At 40.9% G+C, this 10,883-nt stretch overlaps 1 long non-coding RNA gene across 1 annotated transcript; it reads right to left on the bottom strand.

Annotated features, from left to right (window-relative positions):
* Window positions 1–355: 355 nt before the first annotated feature.
* LOC148294706 (uncharacterized) lies at window positions 356–2,510 on the bottom strand. The gene is made up of 3 exons (XR_015835463.1): window positions 1,903–2,510; window positions 1,278–1,341; window positions 356–508 (listed from the first exon to the last, which is right to left on the bottom strand). It is a non-coding gene; the product is annotated as an uncharacterized LOC148294706 (long non-coding RNA).
* Window positions 2,511–10,883: the final 8,373 nt, after the last annotated feature.

A 10,883-nucleotide genomic window follows, 5' to 3' on the forward strand; every position in this document is an offset into this window, starting at 1 on the left:
ACAAAACACACCAAATGACTCCTCCCACCATATTATGATGTTGCCCAAGTTTTGGGCTCGTTCCGAAATCAATAGGTGTGAGAAATTGGACAATTCAAGTTCAACGGCAGTTCGTTCCAAAGTTGAGTGGTAGGGGTAATTCATAGTTCTAGCGATCGGCTCAAAACACACCAAATGACTCCTCCCACCATATTATGATGTTGCCCAAGTTTTGGACTCGATCCGAAATCAATAGGTGTAAGAAATTGGACAATTCATGACAAGACCCGACCCAAATTCCACTTTGGAATCCGAGTCGAACCCTGTGTGTGTCCGACACCTGGCGGGTGTCAGGCACAAATGACTAACCGGCCTGAGGCCATACAGAAGATCTTTGGGCAAATCTTCAGAGCAACTAATTCAGAATTTAAGATAACAGTATAAATACAAAAAGAACTCCTACGTAGCGGAGGAGATGGATGGAGGAAAGTGATGGCCCTGTGGTGATGTCCCCGTACACGACTACTGCCTGGGGGCGCAAAACATTGAAAAACGTGAGTGGACAAAAATAAAGTTTTAGAACATAAGGTATCAACATACTAACCCCTCTGTTAAAACATTTAGAAAATTTAATCATATCCATGTTCAATATCCGTATGAAAATTCAGGCATGCAAATCCTCATACATATAGCTGAGCATATATTCAGTGAAACATTAACAAAATATCTGAGATTAATAAAGGGAAACAATTTCCTTCCACCTAGGTGTACCCATCATAAATCCGTCAATTCCATAATTTCCGTCAATTCCTCCTAGTAGGTCTCGGTAGCATAAAGTTACTCGAGCCGCATTCCTTGCAAGACTCAGAGGACACTTGGTCCACCCGAGCCGCATTCCTAGCACCACAAAGTTTGAGCGTCCCTGAACTTGTGGGCAATTGTCAAACGCACGCTGACTCATCTGAAGGCAACTGGGATGTCCTTGGACATCATTATAATCGAAAGCAACAATTTATCTGAAGGCAACATTTTTGGGTACCTATGGTGGTTTAAAAACAAAATACATGCCCTTCCTGGAAATTACCATTTTATTCCTCAACCAATCATTCAATATGATTAAAACCTCATTTCTTACTTTCCAAGCCATTTGCATTTAAATATAATAACATATAATCGAGAACATATATATAATTTCATTATTCCTGCTCAGAAAGTAATAGCCATAAATAAATCCTTCAAGATCAAATATTGAAACTTTAATAACATAAAATCCATTTATAAAACAAAAGTCCACTCACTGTGCGTCCGAGTTGCTCTGACCCTTTGAGGGTCCCTCCTTTGAATCAGCTGGTACCCGAGTACCTATTTAAGCCATCATAAATATTAAATCAATAAAATTGCTCAACACAATAATTTAATTTAAAGCCCTGACCCCCGGCTTCTAAAAGTGCGTGTACTAGTTTAAGACCATTCTTATCGAGTACGCTGAACCGGTGTACCATAATCCTTGAATCTTTCTGCAATGCACAAAGAATTCCCCCTAGGAGTAAAACTCCCAAACAACACTTGATAACGAGAGAGGAGTTTGTTTCAGTTATACTCTGTCCGAGAGGTCTAAACTTATTGAATAACCACTAATGTTGGATATGTTGTAGAAAACAGGAAACTGAACAACTTTCAAGAAGAAACCTTGGTCATCTGAACAAAGGAAATCGACATCCAAGAGTGAGTAAGGTGCTGTAGCATTTAAACAGCAGACTAGAGGACTTACTAACTTTGAACAAGGTTTCAGATGGTTATAGAACTTAAATTGCTGTGAATTTTGGATATGTCATATTTCTATAACTAAGGAACAACCTGTATGAAGAAAGTGTTGTCGACTGATCAATAGAAATTAACACACAAGAAAGAATTCGAGCCTACCTCAATACAGCAGAACAAACTAAGTAGGCAACACTTCAACCAGCCTTGAGATGACTACAATTCTTGGATGAAGCTCCAATTTTGACAGATTATAGCCAAGACAAAGACGAACAACTTTGATGAAAGGAACGAAGCCACTAGATCAGAGGAAGGCCACATGCAAGAGTGAATAAGGGCACACTAGAGTGAAACCAGCAAACAGAATGAAAGTGAAGACTAGTCTCAACTTGAACACGATTTACAGTAGATAGAAATCTCCGTTTGCCTTGGAATTTGGATATGTTGTAGATGTCGACCTCAGAAACAATTGTTATGAAGGAATAGAGGTAAGAATCGCAACAGAAACCCGCATGCAAAGAGAAATCCGTGCTTAACACAGAGTATCAGACAGAGATGAGCTGTTCATACTCCAACTGGGGTTTGAGGTGTTTATATTTCTCCGACCGGGCTAATTTTCGGATATGTTCGACTCATGAGGCAGACGAACAAGTTTGAAGAAGGAACTATTTCGTTTCGAGCTCAGGAAGTTGATGCTTTGGACCTGTGAACAGATCAGTAAGTCTTGAGGAGGTTCTGTCGGTTTTGGGATTATGATGGGTTTATGGGACTTGTGCAGAATAGAGAATATTTAGGGAATTTGTTGGGCTTATCAGATTTGGGGGCTCAACAATAACAGACGTGTCGGGAGAGTAAAAAGAGATTTTTCTTCTGGTTTTCTAAAAACAATCTTTGAACTGTTTACAAGTTTGCCACCGGACAAATTCCTTCATCGCAACTTTTTCGTTACAACTCCGCTTCGAGCTCACTACGTGTCTAAGAACTCGTTTCGACGTGCTCTGCATAACGATCCAATCAAAATTTTCAAATTCCTTCCCGGTCAAAAAGTCAACTTTCATACCCGTTAAAATATTCCAGGGGCAAAACAGTCTTTTTCTAGAATAAAATAATAATTGAAAATTAATTAAGGATCGGGTTGTTACAATTCAAGTTCAAAGGCAGTTCGTTCCTGATTGGAGTGGTTGGTGTATTCCATACTTCTAGCGAATGGATTTCACTCAAAACTCACCAAACGACTCCTCCCACCATATTATGATGTTGCCCAAGACTGGGGCTCGATCCGAAATCAATAGGTGTGAGAAATTGAACAATTCAAGTTCAACGGCAGTTCGTTCCTAATTGGAGTGGTTGGTGTATTCCATACTTCTAGCGATTGGATTTCACTCAAAACTCACAAAATGACTCCTCCCACCATATTATGATGTTGCCCAAGTTTTGGGCTCGATCTGAAATCAATAGGTGTGAGAAATTGGACAATTCAAGTTCAACGGCAGTTCGTTCCTAATTGGAGTGGTTGGCGTATTCCATACTTCTAGCGATTGGATTTCACTCAAAACTAACCAAATGACTCCTCCCACCATATTACGATGTTGCCCAAGTTTTGGGCTCGAACCGAAATCAATTGGTGTGAGAAATTGGACAATTCAAGTTCAACGGCAGTTCGTTCCTAATTGGAGTGGTTGGTGTATTCCATACTTCTAGCGATTGGATTTCACTCAAAACTCACCAAATGACTCCTCCCACCATATTATCATGTTGCCCCAGTTTTGGGTTCGATCGGAAATCAATAGGTGTGAGAAATTGGACAATTCAAGTTCAACGGCAGTTCGTTCCTAATGGGAGTGGTTGGCGTATTCCATACTTCTAGCGATTGGATTTCACTCAAAACTCACCAAATGACTCCTCCCACCATATTATGATGTTGCCCAAGACTGGGGCTCGATCCGAAATCAATAGGTGTGAGAAATTGAACAATTCAAGTTCAACGGCAGTTCGTTCCTAATTGGAGTGGTCGGTGAATTCCATACTTCTAGCGATTGGATTTCACTCAAAACTCACCAAATGACTCCTCCCACCATATTATGACGTTGCCCAAGTTTTGGGCTCGATCCGAAATCAATTGGTGTGAGAAATTGGACAATTCAAGTTCAACCGCAATTCGTTCCTAATTGGAGTGGTTGGTGTATTCCATACTTCTAGCGATTGGATTTCACTCAAAACTCACCAAATGACTCCTCCCACCATATTGTGATGTTGCCCAAGTTTGGGGCTCGATCCGAAATCAATAGGTGTGAGAAATTGGACAATTCAAGTTCAACGGCAGTTCGTTCCTAATTGGAGTGGTTGGTGAATTCCGTACTTCTAGGAATTTGATTTCACTCAAAACTCACCAAATGACTCCTCCCACCATATTATGATGTTGCAAAAGTTTTGGGCTCGATCAGAAATCAATAGGTGTGAGAAATTGGACAATTCAAGTTCAACGGCAGTTCGTTCCTAATTGGAGTGGTTGGTGTATTCCATACTTCTAGCGATTGGATTTCACTCAAAACTCACCAAATAACTGTTAAGCTCATAATTTCATACATATACATGCCCTATTTACTTACTTCTTTTGCTTAGTTTCTTAGATTTCTAAGTTATTTGCCTCCCTTTGTGTGTTTTGTAGGCAAATAGAGCAAGAGAGCATAATTCATGAAATTCAAGCGTGTTAAGGCCTAATTTGGATGAATGGATGAAGAGCTTAAAAGACAAACTCATTTTGGCTACAGCCCCCTGCCAGTCCAGTTCCGTAGGTCATATTGCAAGCTTTGTTTCAGCAACTTACACAGATCGGATGAGGCAGCATTCTTCATGAACGTTGTTCCAATGGGTGTGTACTATAACATATCCAAATTTCAGCCCCATTGGATAAATATGGAGTCTGTTACCTAGCAAACACAGAGCCATGCTCAGGATGGATTGTATCAGCGCGCAAAATGAGTTAGCAATTTGTTTTGGCCTTAACTTCCTCCTCCGACCTTGGATTGGCCCAAATGATATATGGATAGAAAGAAGACATTCTGAACTTCAAGTTTGAGTGCTTAAAGTCTTAATTTGCTTAAGGGAAGCCCAATTAGTAAGCCCTTGAAGTTGCTGGTCATGCTGACCTCAGGATGAGCTATTGTTTCTGGTTGGAAGCTTGGTCATGGTGAGCTAGGCATGAGCTATTGAGCTGGTTGGAAGCTTGGTCATGGTGACATGAAGATGAGCTAGGGCTGCTGGTGGGATTTATTGGTGAAGTGCATCAACCAATTCAAATTTTCTAATACAAGTGCATCAACCATTTCAGATTTTATAAAACAAGTGTTGTATGCATTAGCCATATTGAATTCAGATTTTTCACTTCCTTAGGCCTATAAATAGGGAGGTTCTCTAAGCTTGTAAACACACCCCAAGGGGGGGAGCTCTCAAACACTTCTCTAGAGCTCCCTTCCCTTCTCTCCCTCAAATTCTCTTAGTTTCCCTTTCTAGTTTTCAATTGTTATAATGAGATCTTTGTGCTGAAATTTTCCTTTAAGTCTTTCCAAGTTCTACTTTAATTTTCATTGTTATGTAAATTCTTTTCTTTAGTTTCAAGTTTGATTAGTTTCCAAGTTTCAATTATGATTTTTGTTCTTATTCATTATGCTTATAAGTTAATATGCTAGTTTGAATGATTGATCACCATTTAGGCTTGCATGTTAGCTATCTTGGTTTGAATTAAGAGTAGACACCATACTTTAATTCGAATTGAACTATGAATAGGAAGAGTATGTATGGACATTCGACAACAGGGATTAGATACATGCTTGGTTGTTTAAATTGTTCTTCTATGCTTAATGGGTTCCTAATGCTTAATTTTAGGTTAGACAACAAATGATCAAATTAGGGAATTAGGAACACAAGGTTATGACCACACACCATGGCTTAATCATACATTAGCTAGAATCAATCCGTTAATCTAATTGAACTTGGGAAATTATCTGCTTGAGTTAGTTATTTTATTTCTTCCTTGTTTTATTTATTTCCCTTTTTTTCATTTCTGTTTTGTGTAGGGAAAATGAATTGAATCATTCAATCAACAATCCTCGTGGGATCGACCTCGCACTTACATATGCTAAACTACCAACGGTTCGTGCACTTGCGAGTATCACAAGTTGAGGATGCAGCTTAATCCATTTTGGTGCAGCTGAAATCTACACAACAATAACTCCTCCCACCATATTATGATGTTGCCCAAGTTTGGGGCTCGATCCGAAATCAATAGGTGTGGGAAATTGGACAATTCAAGTTCAACAGCAGTTCGTTCCAAATTGGAGTGGTTGGGGTAACTCATAGTTCTGGCGATTGGATTCAACACAAAACACACCAAATGACTCCTCCCACCATATTATGATGTTGCCCAAGTTTTGGGCTCGAACCGAAATCAATTGGTGTGAGAAATTGGACAATTCAAGTTCAACGGCAGTTCGTTCCTAATTGGAGTGGTTGGTGAATTCCGTACTTCTAGCTATTTGATTTCACTACAAACACACCACATGACTCCTCCCACCATATTATGATGTTGCCCAAGTTTTGGAATTGATCCGAAATCAAAAGGTGCGAGAAATTGGACAATTCAAGTTCAACGGCAGTTCGTTCCTAATTGGAGTGGTTGGTGTATTCCATACTTCTAGCGATTGGATTTCACTCAAAACTCACCAAATGACTCCTCCCACCATATTATGATGTTGCCCAAGTTTGGGGCTCGATCCGAAATCAATAGGTGTGGGAAATTGGACAATTCAGTTCAATAGCAGTTCGTTCCTAATTGGAGTGGTTGGTGAATTCCATACTTCTAGCGATTGGATTTCACTCAAAACTCACAAAATGACTCCTCCCACCATATTATGATGTTGCCCAAGTTTGGGGCTCGATCCGAAATCAATAGGTGTGAGAAATTGGACAATTCAAGTTCAACGGCAGTGCGTTCCTAATTGGAATGGTTGGTGTATTCCATACTTCTAGCAAATGGATTTCACTCAAAATTCACCTAATGACTCCCCCCACCATATTACGATGTTGCCCAAGACTGGGGCTCGATCCGAAATCAATAGGTGTGAGAAATTGGACAATTCAAGTTCAACGGCAGTTCGTTCCAAATTGGAGTGGTTGGCGTATTCCATACTTCTAGCGATTGGATTTCACTCAAAACTAACCAAATGACTCCTCCCACCATATTACGATGTTGCCCAAGTTTTGGGCTCGAACCGAAATCAATTGGTGTGAGAAATTGGACAATTCAAGTTCAACGGCAGTTCGTTCCTAATTGGAGTGGTTGGTGAATTCCGTACTTCTAGCGATTTGATTTCACTCAAAACTCACCAAATGACTCCTCCCACCATATTATGATGTTGCCCAAGTTTTGGAATTGATCCGAATTCAATAGGTGAGAGAAATTGGACAATTCAAGTTCAACGGCAGTTCGTTCCTAATTGGAGTGGTTGGTGTATTCCATACTTCTAGCGATTGGATTTCACTCAAAACTCACCAAATGACTCCTGCCACCATATTATGATGTTGCCCAAGTTTGTGGCTCGATCCGAAATCAATAGGTGTGGGAAATTGGACAATTCAAGTTCAATAGCAGTTCGTTCCTAATTGGAGTGGTTGGTGAATTCCGTACTTCTAGCGGTTGGATTTCACTCAAAACTCACAAAATGACTCCTCCCACCATATTATGTTGTTGCCCAAGTTTGGGGCTCGATCCGAAATCAATAGGTGTGAGAAATTGGACAATTCAAGTTCAACGGCAGTGCGTTCCTAATTGGAGTGGTTGGTGTATTCCATACTTCTAGCGATTGGATTTCACTCAAAATTCACCAAATGACTCCCCCCACCATATTACGATGTTGCCCAAGACTGGGGCTCGATCCGAAATCAATAGGTGTGAGAAATTGGACAATTCAAGTTCAACGGCAGTTCGTTCCTAATTGGAGTGGTTGGCGTATTACGTACTTCTAGCGATTGGATTTCACTCAAAACTAACCAAATGACTCCTCCCACCAAATTACGACGTTGCCCAAGTTTTGGGCTCGAACCGAAATCAATTGGTATGAGAAATTGGACAATTCAAGTTCAACGGCAGTTCGTTCCTAATTGGGGTGGTTGGTGTATTCCATACTTCTAGCGATTGGATTTCACTCAAAACTCACCAAATGACTCCTCCCACCATATTATGATGTTGCCCAAGTTTGGGGCTCGATCCGAAATCAATAGGTGTGAGAAATTGGACAATTCAAGTTCAACGGCAGTTCGTTCCTAATTGGAGTGGTTGGTGTATTCCACACTTCTAGCGATTGGATTTCACTCTAAACTCACCAAATGACTCCTCCCACCATATTATGATGTTGCCCAAGTTTTGGGCTCGATCCGAACTCAATAGGCGTGATTAATTGGAGAATTTAAGTTCAACGGCAGTTTGTTCCTAATTGGTGTGGTTGCTGTATTCCATACTTCTAGCGATTGGATTTCTGTCAAAACTCACCAAATGACTCCTCCCACGTATTATGATGTTGCACAAGTTTGGGGATCGATCCGAAATTAATAGGTGTGAGAAATTGGACAATTCAAGTTCAACGGCAGTTCGTTCCTAATTGGAGTGGGTGGTGTATTCCGTACTTCTAGCGATTGGATTTCACTCAAAACTCACCAAATGACTCCTCCCACCATGTTATGATGTTGCCCAAGTTTGGGGCTCGATCTGAAATCAATAGGTGTGGGAAATTGGACAATTCAAGTTCAATAGCAGTTCGTTCCTAATTGGAGTGGGTGGTGTATTCCGTACTTCTAGCGATTGGATTTCACTCAAAACTCGCCAAATGACTCCTCCCACCATATTATGATGTTGCCCAAGTTTTGGGCTCGATCCGAACTCAATAGGAGTGATTAATTGGAGAATTTAAGTTCAACGGCAGTTTGTTCCTAATTGGAGTGGTTGGTGTATTCCATACTTCTAGCGATTGGATTTCAGTCAAAACTCACCAAATGACTCCTCCCACGTATTATGATGTTGCACAAGTTTGGGGATCGATCCGAAATCAATAGGTGTGAGAAATTGGACAATTCAAGTTCAACGGCAGTTCGTTCCTAATTGGAGTGGGTGGTGTATTCCGTACTTCTAGCGATTGGATTTCACTCAAAACTCACCAAATGACTCCTCCCACCATGTTATGATGTTGCCCAAGTTTGGGCTCGATCCGAAATCAATAGGTGTGAGAAATTGGACAATTCAATTTCAACGGCAGTTCGTTCCTAATTGGAGTGGTTGGTGTATTCCATACTTCTAGCGATTGGATTTCACTCAAAACTCACCAAATGACTCCTCCCACCATATTATGATGTTGCTCAAGACTGGGGCTCTATCCGAAATCAATAGGTGTGAGAAATTGAACAATTCAAGTTCAACGGCAGTTCGTTCCTAATTGGAGTGGTCGGTGAATTCCATACTTCTAGCGATTGGATTTCACTCAAAACTCACCAAATGACTCCTCCCACCATGTTATGATGTTGCCCAAGTTTGGGGCTCGATCTGAAATCAATAGGTGTGGGAAATTGGACAATTCAAGTTCAACAGCAGTTCATTCCTAATTGGAGTGGTCGGTGAATTCCTTACTTCTAGCGATTGGATTTCACTCAAAACTCACCAAATGACTCCTCCCACCATATTATGATGTTGCCCAAGTTTGGGGCTCGATCCGAAATCAATTGGTGTGAGAAATTGGACAATTCAAGTTCAACGGCAGTTCGTTCCTAATTGGAGTGGTTGGTGTATTCTATACTTCTAGCGATTGGATTTCACTCAAAACTCACCAAATGACTCCTCCCACCATATTATGATGTTGCCCAAGTTTGGGGCTCGATCTGAAATCAATAGGTGTGGGAAATTGGACAATTCAAGTTCAACAGCAGTTCGTTCCTAATTGGAGTGGTGGGTGAGTTCCTTACTTCTAGCAATTGGATTTCTCTCAAAACTCCCCAAATGACTCCTCCCACCATATTATGATGTTGCCCAAGTTTTGGGCTCGATCCGAAATCAATAGGTGTGAGAAATTGGACAATTCAAGTTCAACGGCAGTTCGTTCCTAATTGGAGTGGTTGGTGAATTCCTTACTTCTAGCGATTGGATTTCACTCAACACTCACCAAATGACTCCTCCCACCATATTATGATGTTGCCCAAGTTTGGGGCTCGATCTGAAATCAATGGGTGTGGGAAATTGGACAATTCAAGTTCAACAGCAGTTCGTTCCTAATTGGAGTGGTTGGTGAATTCCTTACTTCTAGCGATTGGATTTCACTCAAAGCTCACCAAATGACTACTCCCACCATATTCTGATGTTGCCCAAGTTTTGGGCTCGATCCGAAATCAACAGGTGTGAGAAATTGGACAATTCAAGTTCAACGGCAGTTCGTTCCTAATTGGAGAGGTTGGTGTATCCCATACTTCTAGCGATTGGATTTCACTCAAAACTCACCACATGACTCCTCCCACATATTATGATGTTGCCCAAGACTGGGGCTCGATCCGAAATCAATAGGTGTGAGAAATTGGACAATTCAAGTTCAACGGCAGTTCGTTCCTAATTGGAGTGGGTGGTGTATTCCGTACTTCTAGCGATTGGATTTCACTCAAAACTCACCAAATGACTCCTCCCACCATGTTATGATGTTGCCCAAGTTTGGGGCTCGATCTGAAATCAATAGGTGTGGGAAATTGGATAATTCAAGTTCAACAGCGGTTCATTACTAATTGGAGTGGTCGGTGAATTCCTTACTTCTAGCGATTGGATTTCACTCAAAACTCACCAAATGACTCCTCCCACCATATTATGATGTTGCCCAAGTTTGGGGCTCGATCAGAAATCAATAGGTGTGAGAAATTGGACAATTCAAGTTCAACGGCAGTTCGTTCCTAATTGGAGTGGGTGGTGTATTCCGTACTTCTAGCGATTGGATTTCACTCAAAACTCGCCAAATCACTCCTCCCACCATATTATGATGTTGCCCATGTTTTGGGCTCGATCCGAAATCAATAGGTGTGAGAAATTGGACAATTCAAGTTCAACGGCAGTTCGTTCCTAA

Source organism: Prunus avium, chromosome 4, assembly GCF_965620075.1.
Source record: "Prunus avium chromosome 4, drPruAviu1.hap1.1, whole genome shotgun sequence".
NCBI classification, from domain to species: domain Eukaryota; kingdom Viridiplantae; phylum Streptophyta; class Magnoliopsida; order Rosales; family Rosaceae; genus Prunus; species Prunus avium.